Source organism: Notolabrus celidotus, chromosome 11, assembly GCF_009762535.1.
Source record: "Notolabrus celidotus isolate fNotCel1 chromosome 11, fNotCel1.pri, whole genome shotgun sequence".
NCBI lineage: Eukaryota > Metazoa > Chordata > Actinopteri > Labriformes > Labridae > Notolabrus > Notolabrus celidotus.
In genome coordinates, this window is record NC_048282.1 from 22,043,527 (window position 1) to 22,063,037 (window position 19,511).

The 19,511-nt window shown below is 41.6% G+C and overlaps 1 protein-coding gene across 1 annotated transcript in view; it reads left to right on the forward strand.

Moving 5' to 3' along the window:
• LOC117821268 (cadherin-4-like) overlaps window positions 1-19,511 on the forward strand; it is a 334,441-nt gene that overhangs the window by 206,672 nt on the left and 108,258 nt on the right. The gene's annotated exons all lie outside the window — the stretch shown is intronic.

The following is a 19,511-nucleotide window of genomic DNA, read 5'->3' on the forward strand; positions in this document are numbered from 1 at the left end:
ATTAGGGTTAGGGTTGTGATTAGGGTTAGGGTTGTGATTAGGGTTAGGGTTACAATTAGGGTTAGGGTTGTGATAAGGGTTAGGGTTGTGATTAGGGTTAAGGTTATGATTAGGGTTAGGGTTGTGGTTAGGGTTAGGATTAGGGTTATGATTAGGGTTAGGGTTGTGATTAGGGTTAAGGTTATGATTAGGGTTAAGGTTATGATTAGGGTTAGGGTTGTGATTAGGGTTAGGGTTGTGATTAGGGTTAGGGTTAGGATTAGGGTTGTGATTAGGGTTAGGGTTGTGATTAGGGTTAGGATTAGGGTTAGGGTTGTGATTAGGGTTAGGGTTGTGATTAGGGTTAGAATTAGGTTTAGGGTTGTGATTAGGGTTAGGATTGTAATAAGGGTTAGGGTTGTGATTAGGGTTAGGGTTGTGATTAGGGTTAGGGTTGTGATTAGGGTTAGGGTTGTGATTAGGGTTAGGGTTGTGATAAGGGTTAAGGTTATGATTATGGTTAGGGTTAGGGTTGTGATTAGGGTTAAGGTTATGATTATGGTTAGGGTTAGGGTTGTGATTAGGATTAGGGTTGTGATTAGGGTTAGGATTAGGGTTGTGATTAGGGTTAGGGTTGTGATTAGGGTTAGGGTTAGGGTTGTGATTAGGGTTAGGGTTAGGATTAGGGTTAGGGTTGTTTTTAGGGTTAGGGTTACAATTAGGGTTAGGGTTGTGATTAGGGTTGTGATTAGGGTTAGGGTTGTGATTAGGGTTAGGGTTAGGATTAGGGTTAGGGTTAGGGTTGTGATTAGGGTTAGGGTTGGGATTAGGGTTAGGATTAGGGTTAGAGTTGTGATTAGGGTTAGGGTTGTGATTAGGGTTAGGGTTAGGGTTAGGGTTTTGATTAGGGTTAGGGTTGTGATTAGGGTTAGGGTTGTGATAAGGGTTAGGGTTGTGATTAGGGTTAGGGTTAGGATTAGGGTTGTGATTAGGGTTAGGATTAGGGTTAGGGTTGTGATTAGGGTTAGGATTAGGGTTAGGGTTGTGATTAGGGTTAGGGTTAGGGTTGGGGTTAGGATTAGGGTTCGGGTTAGGGTTAGGATTAGGGTTAGGGTTAGAATTGGTGTTAGGGTTATGATTAGGGTTAGGTTTAGGATTAGAACCAGAACTCAACTTAAATAAACAACCAGAACCAAACTCAATAAAAACCCAACCAGAACTGAACCATTACCAAACCGGAACCGTACCAGAACCGAACCAGAACCAAACCAGAACCAAACCAGAACCTAACCAAACAAGAACCGAACAAGAACCATACCAGAACTGAACCAGAACCGAACCAGAACCGAACCATACCAGAACTGAACCGTACCAGAACCGTACCAGAACCGAACCAGAACAGAACCGAACCAGAACAGAACCGCACCAGAACTGTACCAGAACCGAACCAGAACCGAACCGAATCGTACCAGAACCGAACCAGAACAGAACCGTATCAGAACCGAACCGTACCAGAACCGAACCAGAACCGAACCGTACCAGAACCGAACCAGAACCAGAACAGAACCGTATCAGAGCCGAACTCAAGCAAACAAAGCCAGAACCAAACTCAAGCAAACCCAACCAGAACCGAGCCAGACCCGAAACAGAACCAGAACCGAACCCGAAGCAGAACCATACCAGAACTGAACCAGAACCGAACCAGAACCGGACCAGAACCGGACCAGAACCGGAACCGAACCAGAACCGAACCAGAACCGTACCAGAACCGAACCAGAACCAAACCTTACAAGAACCGAACCAGAACCATACCAGAACTGAACCAGAACCCAACCAGAACCGAACCTTACCAGAACCGAACCAGAACAGAACCGTACCAGAACTTAACCAGAACCGAACCGTACCAGAACCGAACCATAACAGAACCGTACCAGAACCGAACCACAACCAAAATGCACCAGAACCGAACCAGAACCAGAACAGAACCGAACTCAAACAAACAAAACCAGAACCAAACTCAAGTAAACCCAACCAGAACCGAGCCAGACCCGAAACAGAACCGTACCAGAACCAGAACAGAACCAAACCAGAACCATACCAGAACTGAACCAGAACCGAACCTGAACCGAACCAGAACCGAACCAGAACCATACCAGAACCGAGCCGTACCAGAAACGAACCGTACTAGAACCCAACCAGAATCGAACTAGAACAGAACCAGAACCCTACCAGTACCGAACCAGAACCAAACTCAAGCAAACAGAACCAGAACCAGAACCATACTCAAGCAAACAGAACCAGAACCAAACTCGAGAAAACAGAACCAGAACCAAACTAATGCAAACAGAACCAAACTGGAGCAAACATTATTTATGTCCTCAGTGCAGGTTGGCATTGAGAAAAATCCGATGCCTCAGCTTGGATGGGCTGATCCGATTGCTCCTCTCAGTGAGTATTTGCCCGGTCTTCAAGAAGACTCTCTCTGAAGGAACAGATGTAGCCAGGATACACAGCCTCCCCTCCATCACCTGTATCCTATATCCTCACATGTGATTGACCGCATGGCCGCCATGCTGACCAATCAAAAGTTCTGCTGTGAGCAAAGCTGGGGCTGAGCACTGTGAGAGCTAAGCAGCGAAAGGAAAAAAATGGGAGCCGGCTCTCTCTCGATGCGAGCCGGCTCTTCTGATTCACTATAAAGCATCGGCTCTTAGAGCCGCAGCTTTTGATCATGACACATCACTAATACACAGTCAGTAAAGGAATCTCACCGTATTAGAGGCACACATTTATTCCCAGCAGTCTCAAGGGAAGCTTTAAAGGAAACTCCACTGGCATTTTACATCCATGTCTACTTGCTGGTTTTTGAGAACAGGGACATATTCCAGGGGTTGACCTGGGCCTAGTGCTGGGCGATAATTCGATAACGATAATTATCACAATACAATTTTTCTCAATATAAATATGACAAATGTTTGATTAAAATTTGATGTAAATAAACCTGCAATTACACGTCCGAATAACTGGAAAAGGAGGACGCTAATATGCCTTAGATGCTAGTTGCCACCCAACATTAGACAGAAGAAGAAGAAGACAGCATTGAACAGCCAATCAGGCGGAGAGGTAGGCGGGACTTAAATACTTTCGGAGCGAAATGTAAACACAGCTGAACAGCGACACTGAAGAAAACTCAAAACCTACCAGCTCAAAGCAGAGTCGTTAGTCTGACACTGTGTCGACTCTGTGTTAACTATTAACTTAAGACACTTCATTAAATATACTTTCAGGATGTGGGATGTGTGCATTTTAGACACGTTTAATGTCCACTGCAGCCGTAGGACAACTGAACACTGAATAACCGTGATGCATTCACTGCACTGTGGGAGTAATCTAAAAGGGGATAGCACAACTCAAAACAATACTCTACTAAACTGATACACAGTACACAATTTGATATATATATATATGTTTGTTGTAAATTTAAATCAAATTATGGAAATAACCTCAATCTAGGAAAAATAAGAATTACAAACTAAAACTTAACAAAAATCTCATTTCACACAAAAGACCTACTTCCTGTTAGCACAGTCAGAAATTATGGATTCAAGGAGTTTATCAGAAAACTAAATCCAGATAACAAACTGTCTGGTTTCTTCAGCTTTGAATCAGGACCAAAAATCTGACTATACATTTAAATGAAATAATGATTTAATTCTTATTGTGATTATTATCGATATCGACTGATACGAAACATTTTATCGTGATAACATAACTTTCAATATCGCCCAGCACTACCCGGGCTTCCCTTGACCTCTGCTCTAGATGCCACCCCAAAATCCTGAAGTATGATTGGTTATTTGCCTTGTTGAAAGGGGGTACTTTTATTTTAATCAACAATGTCATCTATTCAGAGCGGTGAGGAGAAGCACAAGGCCAACAAAAATTGCAAGCATACTGTGTATTGTCTTACTGTTATTATTTTAATCATGGCCTTAACATTTATTTATCTATTTATTTCTTGTATTCACCTGATCTGCCTGGACCTCCTTTGGTCGCACCTCCTTTCAGTTTTCCGCTGCAAATGATTGGAATCACCTGCAACAATCCCTAAAGCTGACCTCTTTCATTCAACTTGCCATTTTCCAAAACGTATTACATCCCATAACTCAACATCACTGCAGTTGCTTTTAAGTTGTTCACTCCTGTCATATTTTTGTATTGTATTGTTCTGTTTCTAGGTTTCTCTGTGTGTCCTCTCTGTTTGTTTGTTTTTTATATATTTTCATGCCGCCTGTGTTGCCTCTTCTCCCAGGTCGATATTGTAAATGAGAATTGGTTCTCAATTGACTTACCTGGTAAAATAATGGTTAAATAAGTAAAATAAATAGATTGTGGTTTCAACCCATTACCCATAGATGACCCATCCTGAGTTTGTTTCCTGTTGCTTTACATACAGGCCACCACTTCCAGCATTCACATCGAACTGTTGGCACTGGATCTGAATCATTGGTACTTAATCATCCACTGCAGACACAGTTTTTTAGGGGATGTTGGACTAGTTCAAGTTTATCAGCCATTACAAACATGAAAGACAACTGCTCATTTTCGTGAGTTTATCTATTCAAGCTTTTATCTGTTCCTTTTGATGTATAAGTGGAAAAGTAGTGTTTGATCCAGTTCAAACTAAAGAACTTTGAAATCAATAACCAGTTATTTAATTTAGATACAAAGTGTTATGTGTGGAGACATATTTTACAGTGTTTCAGTTGTTCTGATTTGGCCCTTTGTTGAACTTCCAGCTGAGTTCCTATCTCTGCGAAACTTCAGACCCACTAATTGCATGGTTCAGCCGTTTTAGTCCACCAGCAGCCCCCGGATTACAGGGATCACAGCCCGATGGCTATCTTTCAAGGGAGAAAAAAAGAAGTGATATACCCTCCTACTGAAAAACCATGTTCCCTGTCCTCCATACAGAATGTGTAATTACATGTATGTTTTTCCAGGGCTTAAAGGCTAGAGGGATTTCTCTGGTTTATGCTCTGACCTGACAATTGGAAAAACAGAACCTTTTCTTAAAGTTTTGATGGAGAGATGTTGATTAGATTTGAGAAATACAGCCTCCATTTCCTCCAGCAGTCGGGGAAAGCAATTTTGTGTTGTTTGCTTCCTTGGGGAAGCTCAAGAAAAAACACAATATGAAAATGATTTCTTTTTCTTTACAACAAGCATATTTGATGCTTGCAGGCAAACACTGAAATAAAAGCAAAGTTGAAGCCTTTGGTTTTTATGGCCTCTACTAAGCTGCCTTTTTATGCTAGTGTAGCTGAGTTTTTCCTCATGTTTTCCAGTCTGACAGAGGAAATAAAAAGAAGCATTTGCTGATTTTGGAATGGATCGGGGCTTGGTAATGACTGGAAGATGTTCCATGGGAGGTTGTAGGGTATAAGAGTCAGAGAAAGGAAAGGATATCTAAACATAATCGGGCATGGATTTAAATCACTGTCCTAAACAAATGGTACCTCAGTCTTGGTTGCACACTCCCCACATGGCTGTCACAGCATAATGCTTTCCGTGCAAGACAGGAGGGGGGCAGGGGTCTCAGAGGTCAGGACATGACGTAAAAAGGAAATCACAGTGCAATGTTTACAACATTATACAACAAGATGGGGAGATGAGTTGGATTCTATTTTCATTTCCTTGTCATGCTGCGTTCAATTTTACCTATTCACAGTGAACAAACAAGTGGAAAAGAACATGCTAGTGAGCAGGAAAGATCATGAAGCAACTTCATTACAAGCACAAAGTTCACACATCTGTCACCCACCAGTCGCTCACCAGTTTAATACTAGTCATATGATTTAGACATCCTCTGCTCTGCCCACTTGCTCAAGGTCACATTCCTTTACTTTTACCTGCTGTGTCCCAACCTCTAACAGAAGTAGGGGTAACTTTGCCTGGTTGCATTCACACATGCAGCCCACCCTGAAAACATCAGGACATTTTCATTAGTTCAGTGCACATGTGATTACAGCATTTGTTATCTTTAGGATGGACTGAACAGACAAAAGAGGTGGGATAAGGTTAACAAAATAAAAGTGCGTGGAAGCAAACCCAAATCCAGCAGAGCCTGACTTGATGTAAACAGCTGACAGAAGCGGCCCTTGTTAGAGTAAACTTTATGCTCTCAAAGGAAGCCATCACGCTTTTTCAGTCTAACTCTAACCTCAAAGCCACTGGAGCCACGAGCAGTCCTGCAGACGCCAGACCATGTTACACAAACACACATGCTGACCTCAGGCTGCTGCAATCTTCTGTTTAGTCCTGCTGGTCAGACTGTATCAGATATCTTTCCAGGGGGCTTTAGGCAGACAGGAGTGATAGCACATCTTGACACTAACCTGTGCTGTGTGTATCAAATTCATCATTGAATTTGTTGGCTATTGATCCAGACAAACACACTGAAGGAAAATCCACCAGATCCACAGACAGTTGTGGTAAAAGGCCAAATGAGTGCCGAGTGAGAGCCAGGGAAGCTCAGGGACATTAGGTGTTTTTTGACCAGAGGAACTTTACCCCGGAACCAGGGACTTAATAATCTACCCCCTAAAAGGCCCCTGCTAGGGGGGTAGTACTTCAAAGGTCCAGGGGCTTTCGGGGGTAGGGCCTGCAATGCTGAACATGTCTGATTGGTAGATTAACCGCATTGTGTTTATTTGGCCCGCCGTCCACAATAACATCACACACATCTGTGATTCACTTGATTTCTCTTTCTTTCATTTGTTTTTATTTGTTCTATCTGTTTTGTATGTGTGTGTACTTTTCAAAAAAGAGGAATCTGTGATTCCCTTGATTTAGCAGCTTGTAACATTAGTCTTCTCTAAACCGTGAATGCATCTCTCCCTGTGTTACAGTTATAAAAGTGACCCTGTAAACTGGAGACCTTGAGCTGAACGTAATGGTGTTTGTGGAGTTTACACAGCTGTTGAAACACAGAGGGAGTTCCTGGGAATGCAAACTAGTTTAGTTTTTATTAAGATTTCAAGATATCCTCATCAGACATTTAATGATCGTCTAAAGACGTTTATGAGGGATGCACCCGGCTGAAAGTCTCCAGTTAACAGGGTCGCTGTTTAAACCAAAACACCGGTCTATCTCTGACACAGCTTTTTGAGTTAAAAATTATTTTAAAGCTGTGTTGAAACGTCTTTGCTACTCGCGCTTATCTCGTCTCACGTGTTGAGTCAGTGAATCCATTTGTAATGAAATATAGCACCATCTAAAACAGTGCGAGCTGAGTCTCTTCCATGCTAACAGGCTAACTGTTGTGTTGCTCATAATGATACCTGCCTGTCCGTCTGCTTATATGGTGTCATCTGTGATGAATGGCATTTGTTTTTGTTGTACTGTCCTTTACTGGTCTGGTGGTGTAGTGCATTCAATTTTTACCCCTCCATACATCACTGGCCTGATTTGCACAATCTGCCCGGACTTCAGCCCGTGGTCGAAACGCAGACAACAATGGGGGCACAGGAACCTTCTATGGCATTTTTTAATATTTATGAGGAGACTATTAAATGAAAATTTTTAAATATATATTGTGGTAATGTAATTTGATGCAAATTCTTAAGAGTAATTTAGATCTTTGTGTTTGATTAAAACTCATTTGAAGTTATGCAGTAAGCTAAAAAGTGGATTGATTTTGTATTGTGATGTTTTTCTAAACTTTCACTCTTGTTTGAACAAATGCAACTGCATCTTAATAAAGGACGAACTAAGATGATTCCTCACCCTTCTGCGTTTGTTGGACGGAGTTTGGTTGACTGTTAAATTGTGTCGCCACTTGATGAGAACAGAACACATAGGCTTTGGTCTGCTAAGTACTTTTAGACTGTGTTGGCTTCTTGTGTATTCGTGCATGTGTGTGAGAGCATGCGTAGTGTTTGTGTGTGCTTGAGAACAAACCTGCTGCTGTAAAAATAGTTTCAGAAGTTTGTGCTCCCTTTCATTCTGTTATTATTTCGTGTTCTTTTTTTCTACAAAGGGCTTTTCTCTTCTAGGAAGAAGCTTTATTCTGCCTGATCCCTCTCTCTCTCACACTGCCTTCTCTACTAATCACCACTAAAGCCAGCCCTAATTGCCAAAAGACGTGTTCTCTCTCCTTTTCTCATTCACTCCTTTTCTTGCTCTCTCACTCTGTCTTCCAAAAAAGAAGAGCCGAAGGGGTTCGAACAAATCAGAAAAGAACAAACAAATCTGAGGCTTTGGTTTGATTAAAGGGACATAAACAGAAGATGTGGCTTCATCGGGGTATTTACAGGACATCCTGTACTTAGTTGTGTTGTTAAATTCTTTATTTAGTTGGCAGTTTTTGAGTGGGATCGATATTTTCCATGTTGGTTTTACGAGTCATATTTGATGAAAGTATTATTTTGCAATGCTTCAGGCATTTGCAGACTGTGTGTTCATATAATGTAGGCTTTTGCCTTCACTGTTGTTTTTATGAGTCCTTAGTGATAAAGGCAGTCACACACTGTGATTGTTTGGAGTCCTGGTACGAGCTCAGGCAATAGTTCAGCTCTCCTCGCTGGGAGAGATGGCTGAGAATTGATGGAGACCAATCAGGCGCTTCTGTGCTTGTTTAGAGAAATACTAATCAGTCATTAGAGAGCTGCTGAGTCCTCAGAAAGTGTCTTTGTGGCTGGTCTCTTTGAATATGTTTATGGATATGTGTGTGTGTCCTTGTGCCTATTATTTGAGGTGGGTTTATGAATTCATTTTTGTGCATGCATTCTGGCTTATTGTATTTGCATGTTTCAATATAGGCCCTTATAATACCATGGTTCAGATATAAATCAGATCTCTCTTTCTATTACCAATGGGCAAAACTGTAGCTTCAACACCACCCCTTTGCGTCATTTTGAACACGACACAAACAATGGAAGACATGCTCCAGTTGGATCCGTTCGTCGGCCTCTAGACTCCAAAAAGTCTGGACCTCGTCAATGGACCATGTATAAACTTTAAATGCAGACATTGTACAGTGCTGATGTTGTTTTTTTAAAATGGCGGGTTTGATTCCTGTGTTGGGCGTCGCGCTCATGACTCTTCAGTGATGACATTCTCTGACCAATTTGTGGCCGGCAGTCTGTCGACGTCACATTTTAGTATCAGCTCAGCTCGCTTGGAACTAGAGCAGAGAAGGTATGAAAACTGGTATCTGACTCGAGGTACCGCGCCCGTGGAAACACAACACAAACAGAGTAGAGTCGAGTCAAGTTGAGTAGAGTAGGGCTAAGACGGGCCGGTGGAAAAGGGCCATTAGGCATCGTTTTCAATGTTTTATCTGGGAGAAATAAACAATGTGTGGTCTAATTTTTAAAATTCAGATATCAGGACTGTGTCATTTAAAGCATGTTTCACTGCAAACAAACTTGTTAACTTGCTTGTTGAGCCTGGCAGAGAAGCTTAGCTTGGGGCTACAGCCATGCAGATGGTTTTCGCGATTGTTCAGGGGTCTGGATTTTCAGTATGGGAAATGGTCAGGTTTCCACTTCTAGAATATTTCCAGTCTGAGTAGTATTGACCAATTACATATCAGCAGGCTTGGGTGTATGCAGGACAAACAGTCCATGTGGAGAGCAAAATCAGGCAGAACTCATTCCACAATGGTGAAAATGTAGCTTCATATGAAACAATCTGATAACCCTTTATTCTTCAATAAACAACCATCTGCTTGCCCATTCAGCTAACAATCTGTTCTTCTGAACTAAACGATCTAAACTTCTGCTTGACACTGTGTCACTAAAGCTGTCAAGTTTTCTGGCTTCCTTGAATGCATAAAAAATAATCAGGCTTCCGTTTAATAAACAAACATTTTAAAAATGCTTTTCTTCTCCTATTGTGGACAGAGAGACGAAGCTAGCATTTTTACACTTTTTAAATCTGAATCATGAAGTTGTTATTTCAGCCAACTCAAGACCCGTTAGTCTCAAGTAGATCACAAGAAACTTGATTCCCTGGTTTCACACCACTAAAGTAAGCCACACTGACGCCTCTGAGTCATTTCAGTCATTTAGTTCCCAGAGGCTTATCGCCTATTGCCGTCAGCTGACATAAGACGATGATTGCCAGTGGGCTCTGAGAATGGAAGAACATCAATTCAGTGAACAAAGAAATCTGCACTAAATTCACTCAACTGAGAATAATACACAGATGGCACCAGACATAACAACAGTTATAGAAGTGGAAACTAACACCAATAAACTTTTAGTGGAGACGTGAGGAGAGAGTGGTGCCTCTTTTCCTCTATTTACTCTTGGCATGCCCAGCACTTTATGACAGGTGGAACAAAATCCAAGAGAATATTTATGAAGAACTGAGAAAGATGTTCCCAGGCTATGTCATACTGGTTATTCTCAGCTCCACCACTGAACGTCACGACTCTGACTTTGAAAAGACATGGATCCCTTTGGCTTTCAAAAGTGATACTGCTGACAAATTAAAGAAGAAGCATGCACATCCAAATTAAGAGTGGGCTACAATTAAGGCTAAACTAGCTAATCATGAGAGAGTAAGTTATTCTGTATTGGACAAGCTTGGTCAACATGTTTACATAGGGCCCTTTTACAGCTTGGTGGCTGTACCTTGAACATCAGTTAATGACTTTCTGTCAGTAATGAACAGTTGTAATAATCAAAATGCTGAATCCATAAACTACGCTCCTAGTGTTATTTTCAAATGAAAATCCCCTAAACAATCTTGCACATTAAAGGTTACTTTACCTTATCCACATTAATGAAAAGTCAGCAGCATATGCCTCCATGCACAGCATCTTTTTAATTGCTGTTTAACTGTTGCTGACAGAGAGATTTAAAATAAACACAGATGTTTTCCGGAGGCGTATGACCTCCACATTTGCAGGAGTGCCCCCAGATTTACCCGTCAGCCTACACACACATACACACTGCTATAATTGTCTCTGTGTTTGCCTGGAGTCTTCCCTTGTATCCAAGTCTTGTCTGATTCATTCAGTTAAAGTTTGATGTCCAACGTCAGAGAGAGATTTTTCATGCAAACCTACAGACGAGCGTTAGGGTAAAAAGTTGCCATCCACAATCTGCAGCCTAATATTTCATGCTGACATTTTGGATTCTCAGCCAGAGAAAGCCGAGCGGTGAAATAATGTGTATCGCTGTTCAACCAAAAAAAAAAAAAAAAAACACAGAGTAAAGCTACTTAATTTTACATAAGACACCACAGGCCATCCATATCCAGGACACATACACAATCACACACACACACACACACACACACACACACACACACACACACACACACACACACACACACACACACACACACACACACACACACACACCACAAAACTCTCCATTCACTTTATGGTCTGCTGCAGTGGTGCAGTGTTGCTGTGTAAGCAGGGCTGGGGAAGTTTAGAGACAGAACAGAAGCTAAGAAACTAGGGATGTAACGATTCTTTTCAACAACGATTGAATTCATATCATGATTTGTGGTTGCCGATACGGTTAAAGGACGATATTGGTTCATTTAGAACGATACCATCCAAAATGCTTCGGTGACTTAAAACCAGTGTGACTGTGAAATAAATACCTTTATACTGGACAGTCCTAGATTCCTGTTGTTGCCTTGGTGTTTTTTCGCCCGAGCCGAGGTTTGGCCTGGTCTCTGACTAAACATGCTGGTGAGGCCTGAGGCTTCTGCAGAGCTGATGTTACCTTGCGCTGCTGCTGAAGCGGAAACGCTGCAAGAGGTGCCTGGACGGTCGTCGTTGTGTGAAATCCCATGGCACCCTAACAGGTGGTTGGATAGATTTGTCTTGTTGCTGTGGTACTTTACTTGACCTTTACATATCCTACAAACAGCGAGCGACTTATTTAGAACATCTCTGTCTTTGCAAAAGCCAAAGTGTTTCCACACGCTGGACCGCAATGGTGGCTTGATAATTTCTTGCTCGCTGGCCTCAAGAAAGCCATCCGCCATGCTATGTTATGTTGTCTGCTGGCTTGTGGCGATGATGTCACAGACAGGCAGCCTGAATTGAGTGAAGTTAAACGTCTTTATCATTAAAAGTGCAAAAAAAACACATCCTTATAAAGTCTGCTGCTTAGATCCAATAAATTATTTCCTAGTATCGATACAATCAATTTATTACCTTTTAAAACGATGTTAGATCGATATATGTCGTCCGGAAGGCTAACTTGCCGAGCACAGATTGATGTAGTTGGATCATAGGAATATAAATCGATACATTGATGTAGAAGATGAATTGTTACACTCCTATAAGAAACAGTTAAAGATATTGAAGATTGAAATTTCAATCAAGGATGTGTTTATAACCCTTCGAAAGTTCCTTCCAGCCAAAAAAAGCCTCCTTCAGTTGAGTAAAATAATGAACTTTGTGAAGCTGTGATCAACTAGGACTTCTGTAGGAGCCATATTCTAGTTTATTTTCTTATTTGCATAATTTGTTCATTTTCTGCATTTTTATTTTTTGCCTTTTGAACTTTGTCTGTGGCCTCCACAGGTGGTGAGGGCGCTAGCATTTAAATTGATGTTGAGGAGACGGGTCACAGCGCATACCATCATTGACTGCAGGAGTAAAGAATACTGACATTTCCCCAAGATTAACTCAAACTAAAAAAGATTGTTTTCATTTTATTTATTTGTTGTTTTTCTTTTTTGCAATACAATATTTTGAGCAACTTTAAACCATCGCTCACTGGATTTTTTTGATTTTTCACTGAAAGCTTGTGCGTGTGATGCGGATGCCCGTATCCCCTGTGGCAAAGATAACAAGCTCAGGGACAAGGTTACAGGACAAAACAGATTTTTTAAGTTTTTGCCACTTCAACTTCATTTTTCTCTCTGTGAGCTGCAAGAGTTAAAAACTCTAACCTTATTAAAAGCGCTTCTTTGAATTTGCTGTGCACGACTGCAGTTCTGTGTCTTACTTTCCTAAGTGCATTAGGACATAAAACACAGTACAACATGAAAAACTGTGATAATGAAGCAATGCAAGTAGGTTTGAAAAGTCATCCATTAGCTTTGCTTTGACGCATATTTGACTGATGAGTTTAGTTTTGTGAAATATTTGATACATTAGTGCTTCACTTTATGTGAAAGCTCCATTTATTTTTATGAAAGGAGATCAAAAAATCACATCGGTTGGATGTTTTTTCTCTGCTCTCTTTTTTTGGATGTTGTGCAGAGTTGGAAACAGCTCAGTGCTACTCTGTGTTTCCCCCTCTGTGGGCATTTTTGTAATAGTAGCTAGTCACCGCTGTCATCCGTTTGTAGCTTCCTTGACAGGATGGAGGGATGAGCTATGATTGGCTTCAATGAAAACGCTCCCTGTTGGGCTTCTAACTTGCTTTAAACACCCTTTCATCAAGTTTGCTCTGCTTTCATAGTCTATCAGTAGTGGACGGTGGACCTGGATCTGTTTAGTCACTCACTGAGGGCCCGGCCCACTGTAGAGCCCCGCTCCTCTCTGATTAGACTGTGCTCTCCCCACGGCGCCTCTGATCAGCAGCCATACTCATCCCTCACCATCCATCTCCTCACCCCGCCCTCTGTTTCCATCCCTCTGAGCTCCATCGCTCTCCCTTTGTCGCTCTCTTGCTCCCTCTATCTCTCCTCCCTCGTTCTATCCATCCATCCATCTGTCCTGATCTCTCGGGAGGCCAGCCCAATTAACCTGTTTAAACAGCCATCTGAGCGCCCCATCCATTCCAATGTGGCTGTGTGAGAGAGAGCCAGTGCACTGAGCCAGGATTCCGATGCCAGGACTCCCCTCCCGCTGCCCTCCCCAGCCTCCACTCCACCTCACCTCCCACTCCTTGCTCCTCCCTCCCATCAGCTCCATCCTCCTTTCTCTGCCTCCTTCTCTCTTGTCCCTTAATGAAACTGATGCAGCACAGATCAGGTCTAGTTACTCTGCTGTTTTGTTGGTCAGAGTGACATGATGCATTCACTGCACCAGTCTTTGAACAATTTTAATGACTGCAGCTGTAAACTCTGACAGCTCTGGACATCTCCACTCAAGCGACTGCTATCTGTCTATGAGCCTTAAGGCCTCTTTCCTGTCTCTTCTTTAACCTTCTTTCATTCATTTCGCTGTCTCTCCAGTTTCCACCTCCTCACATCCTCCCTCCTTCCTCTGCCCTTCTCTCCCCCTCTCCTCTCACCGTTTTCCTCTCTCTCCCCCTGCTCTCAGCTCCTCTCTCTCTCTCTCTCTCTCTCTCTCTCTCTCTCTCTCTCTCTCTCTCTCTCTCTCTCTCTCTCTCTCTCTCTCTCTCTCTCTCCCCTGGCCGTATCTCTTTCTCACTTCCCTTTCAACACTTGTCACCTACTTCCTGTCAGGCTGTCCAGAGAACACTGCAATAAGGTCACAACTCTTTTCAGTGTTGCACTCCTCCTTGTCCTTGTCTTGTTGGAGGAAGAAGGAAACTTTAATTAGAAAAGTGGAGGGGGCGATGTGAAGATGAGGCTTTAGGGTGTGATGTCATCCGAGCAACACAGAAAGGAGCATTTCACTGCACTCAAACCAGTATTGATAAAAATGTTGTGGCATTAATGCCTCTATTCTTGCCAATTAGTAACTTTACAGGGATGTGAGTGTTTCCATTGCCCACATAGCAGAGAAGTGCTGGACTGGCTGTCTGGCCCGATCAATGCACAACCTGGGCCACTGCTTTAGACGACTTGTTAATGTGCAGCACTGTGCCGATGGGCCTCATTGCTCTGTTGTCTGACGATTTTATAATCTCTCTTATAGCAGTATCGACCCGACTGAGTGAAAGAGGAGCTGTTGCGCGATGATGTGTGTGTGTGTGTGTATGTGTGTGTTGATCGTGGGATAAAATAGGCACTGTCTTTTTCTTTAATTGGTGCAAGAGCCAGACCCTCTGGGTACTCTATGTGCAGCCTGTCACTCCATGTGTGTGTGTGTGTGTATGTGTGTGCACTGGTGCTGTTAGCCCAGCTTGTCATTGTTGAGACATGCAGACAATCATAGAAAACAAATGCCTACACACTGAAACCCACACATAAACACACAGATGGATTATACCCCTGAAGTATTTGCACAACTTCTTATCCCATGATTTACTGGCTCGTTGATTTTTCATTCTAGATTTTCAATTTAAATGCAAGATACTTCTAGGGTGCCAGTTTGGCATAGAAGTTAAAGTGTGAGCCTCGTCTACAGAGGCTTTAGTTCTCATCACAATGGTTGCTGGTTCACAGCCATGACTCCTCCATTTCCTACTCTCTTCAGCTGTCCAATCAAATAAAGGCAAACGCTCCCTAAAAATAACTTGAGGGAGAAAAAAAAGATATGACTTAAAAAACAAACCATTTATTAAAGCAGCTCAAAAATCCTGATTTAATTTTATATATTCCATTTAAAGTCCTGTGAGGAACCTTCTGTTTGTGTTGATTTTAGCACATTTTGCTAATGCACAACTCTTTTTTTCCAACAAGAATATCTCATCATATTTACTTTTGTCAGGAAAAGAAATCACTTGCTATGAACTAGAAGTGGAAAATGTCAAATAAGGCTATTTCAGCAGCAGGCCTTAAAGGACTTATCTGACGCCTGCCGTGTCCCCGCCATGGACTGTATATAAAATGGAAGTCATCTCGCTCGGCTATAAGGGAGGCTGCCACAAAAACTGCTCCCCCTAGTGGCTGGCTGCAGTATAGGTCAAAAACTATGTCTCCACCACCTTTGAATGGGGCTGCGGTCAAACTTTAAAAAATAAGTACACGTCGTACGAATGTTTCTCACATCCGTATGCTGTGGTGATATGTAGTTATTATTTGACTGTTTTGTGTTCAAGGCCCCTTTTTCTGAAAAGTTTCTTTTCCGTTATTAGAGGTTAAAAAACTGAGTTTTACATCCGGTTTTACAAGATGGCAGCATTCTGGAACGGGATATTTTGGCTTCAAAACCGTACAAGGGGAAAAGGCGGAGCGATGCTGTCCATTATATATACAGTCTATGGTCCCCGCAGTACAGGCATTAAAAAAAATTAAAGATAGATATTGTCCATTTTAAAATTGAGGGTCTTGTTTGCTTTATTTAGATTATTAAAAGATTACACTGTTAATTTAAATCTATTCATGCAGAGTCAAATGCTCCTTACTGGAGCTTTAATTATGTTATATGAATGCCATATTGCGGGTATATCTTATACAGATAATACTTCTTGCTGCTTACCAGTGTTTTTGAGTGTGTCTGATCTGTTGATCTATTATATTTTAATTTTGTATTGAATTTGAAATGAAGGGCCTGCACAATTAGCTGTTCTATGCATAGAAAAGCAGAATAAAATGTAAAATAGTTGATAGATAAGACTGTCATGAAGTCTAAAGAGCCCGAGTAAGTGTCCTTTGGTTCTTGATCATTTCCACCCATGTCTTTGTTGCTAAAACCCTTTGACATTACTGCAGCAGACACTCTTTTTTTATTCAGAATGAACACAGATTAGTATTTTATAATTTGATATTGTAACTATTGTAAAAAAAAAAAAAAAGAAAAGAAAAGTACTAATAATTAACTTTTCTGGCAGCTTTCCAAAGCTCTATTTACACAGACACATGTTTGCCAACTGGCGTGTTTGTTATAGTCCCCCCCCCCCACGTTCCAAATTGTCCAGACCTATGGCACACATGCGCTCTTTAATAAAGTTAAAGATCCCCCACTCGCCTCAGTGGGAAATCTCAACCCACAGCCCTCTACCAACCATGACTGCAACAGTGCTGCACTGCTGGCTGCGTGCCTGCCTCATAGAGAGACGAGGCAATAATTGGAGGACAGTGAGAGAAAGGGGCAACACACCACCTGCTGCTTGTTGTTGTTTGTTCCTCCATGTTTGTCTGCAGGAGCAGGACTTAGAAATACAATGAAGCGTGCTTTGAGTTTTATTTCCGTCTCTCTCTTTGTTAATGTAATCAGGCAGCTTTCCAAAACTCTATTTGCACAGATACATGTTTGCCAACTGGTGTGTTTGTCATAGTCGCCCCCCCACGTTCCAAATCTAATCTTTGAGAATCTTTGAGAATAATGGCAAAAGAAATGAGATAGGATTCAACAAAAAGGTAAGAGAACAGAACAAAAAGAAAACAGCAAACAAGCTTTTTCTGTAAGTTTGTTTGGGGTAGAAATGTTGAGCTACACAAAGACAGGAACAAGTTGATGAACAGCCAAAGCTTTAATGCCTTTCACATTGATGTAATCCATCTCCTTTGTCCTATCTCCTCCTGTCTAGACCAGGACACTTGTACAACACCTGTTGTTGGAGACTTGTCCCTCAGATTGAGCACTGAGCGCTCTGTGGACATCTGGCCTCAGACGAAACGGTGCTGACGTGACTACAGGTCCGAAGTGAACCAAAGCCAGATTTACTCACAGTCCACTTTCAGTAATGTACGCCTCATTTCAGCTTTAGTGGAGACGTGGGAAGTGAGGAAGAGAAGATACAGCAGTGAGTTACGACCTTTGGCTCTGTTTTTTTTTATGATATGCCGTCTAGACATAGTAATCCCAGAGAGGGAGGGCTGCTGGTGCCGTGAGGAAGGAAGAAGATGAGGATGGGAGGCCAGTGAAGGCTACACTTGCCTATGACTCATCCTCTCATCTTCTCATAAGCTGAGTTTTTGAAGAGATCAATCAGGGAGTTCACTGAGAAGGCAGAACTCTCTATTTTGACCTTGTGCATTACAGTACCATTGTAATGTGACAAACAAAGGATGTAATGCGGACAGTGGAGAAGGAAAAACCCCATCGATTTTATTTTCTGTTATGGCCTCTTTGTGGCTCAGCTCTTTGTTTACCAAGATGTTTCTGGTGTACCTGATAAACTCTATGTGCCTGATCTACTAAGATCCCAAATAACAAGCACTCATTTGCATGTGCAAACTATAATGCACATGCTATGAGTGGGCATGTTGTGGGTGATCTACTATGATTGCATGCGCAAATGATAACAAGTGCAAAAGTGGTGTGGACCGCCCTATTTTAATGAGGATTTCGCGTGTGGTACTGGCTGTCACCATGGAGAGTTTGAGAGAGCAGAGTGGCCGTATACGAAAAATGAAGTTTGAAGCCATGAAGTTGGAGGTCTTGGTGGAGGAGGCAAATAAACACATCGGTGAACTACAGCAGAGACATCTCAGCGTTGCCAGAAGAAATGTGATTTAAGAGGCCATCTGTGAAAAGGTGAATGCTGTGAGAAAAAACAGAAGATCTGCAGAAGAAAAAAGGGAAAACTTTCCCTTAATAAAATCTCAGCGAATTTCTAATATTGGACACATTTAATTAGTTAAAATTAATTTGCTTCATTTGCTCAAAAATGGCATTGCTGGATAGTCGATATGTCTCTACTATTTTTATTTCTGACAGTCGAAATATGTTGACGCGCGCACGAAAGATTCTCTCTCTCCGTCGTCTGTCATTGCACCTATGCCTCCTTCTCGCCACAATGACCGCAGCCATTTTTGCATAACGCTGTGCTAGTTTGCATCTGCCTTTCAAATGTGCTGAATATAGATGCAAAAACACTGACCACTGTCTGTTTCTGGTTTGATAAATCACATTGCGGGTGCTAAATGATTACATTTGCATCTCCTCCTTCCAGTATTTTGTGTGTTCTGATTATCTGCATGTATTCTGCATATATCATGAAGGCAAACACAGTAAATGGATTGCGCGTGCTATTTTGCTCATTTGACAGACACAATCCTCGGTGCTCCCAGTTAGTACATCAGCTTTGCGTGTGCTATCAAGTTTGAATGTGTTTTTATACATGCAAACCTTCAGTAGATCAGGCCCTGTGTGTTCTTACCTTTTCTTTGTAATTTTTACCATTTAAGAAGTTTGATAACACCAGTCTCAATCAAAAGGTTTTATTCAATTTCAAACACATAAAACACAACAAAGAAATCATCACTGAGTGCAATTTATTCCTTTTCTAAAACTGGATCCATTATGTGCTATGCGATTTTGAGCTATACCCACAAAGTCAGCTTGACGTGAATATATATTCAAATGCACTGTACAAAAAAAGCAATGCCTTGTAAGTGTGTGAAAACAGCTCCCTGCAGACTTGTTGATAACAGTGAATATATTAGCATGACTCTGTTTATGCCAAAAAATTGTTGTGTGTTAGGAAGTTCTAATAATAATAAAGATTAAAACTCATACAAGATTCATGAGCCAATGAGGAGGAAAAAATATAGGTTTGGTCATTAGATGTGAGAACATATTAGTAGATCTATCTACAGTGTGTTTACGTCACCTTTAAATGCATTGCCACACAGGTACAACAAGGTCTTTACATTAATGTAAGCAGACCTGACATCCATCTCAAGTTCCTTTTCTCTTCAGGCATATTTCCAGTGTGAAATGTGAAAGAAACCAGTAGATGTGTGAAAAAAATCTTGAAGTGATGTGTAACAGCAAGTTTAAGTTTTTAAAAGTGAATGGATGC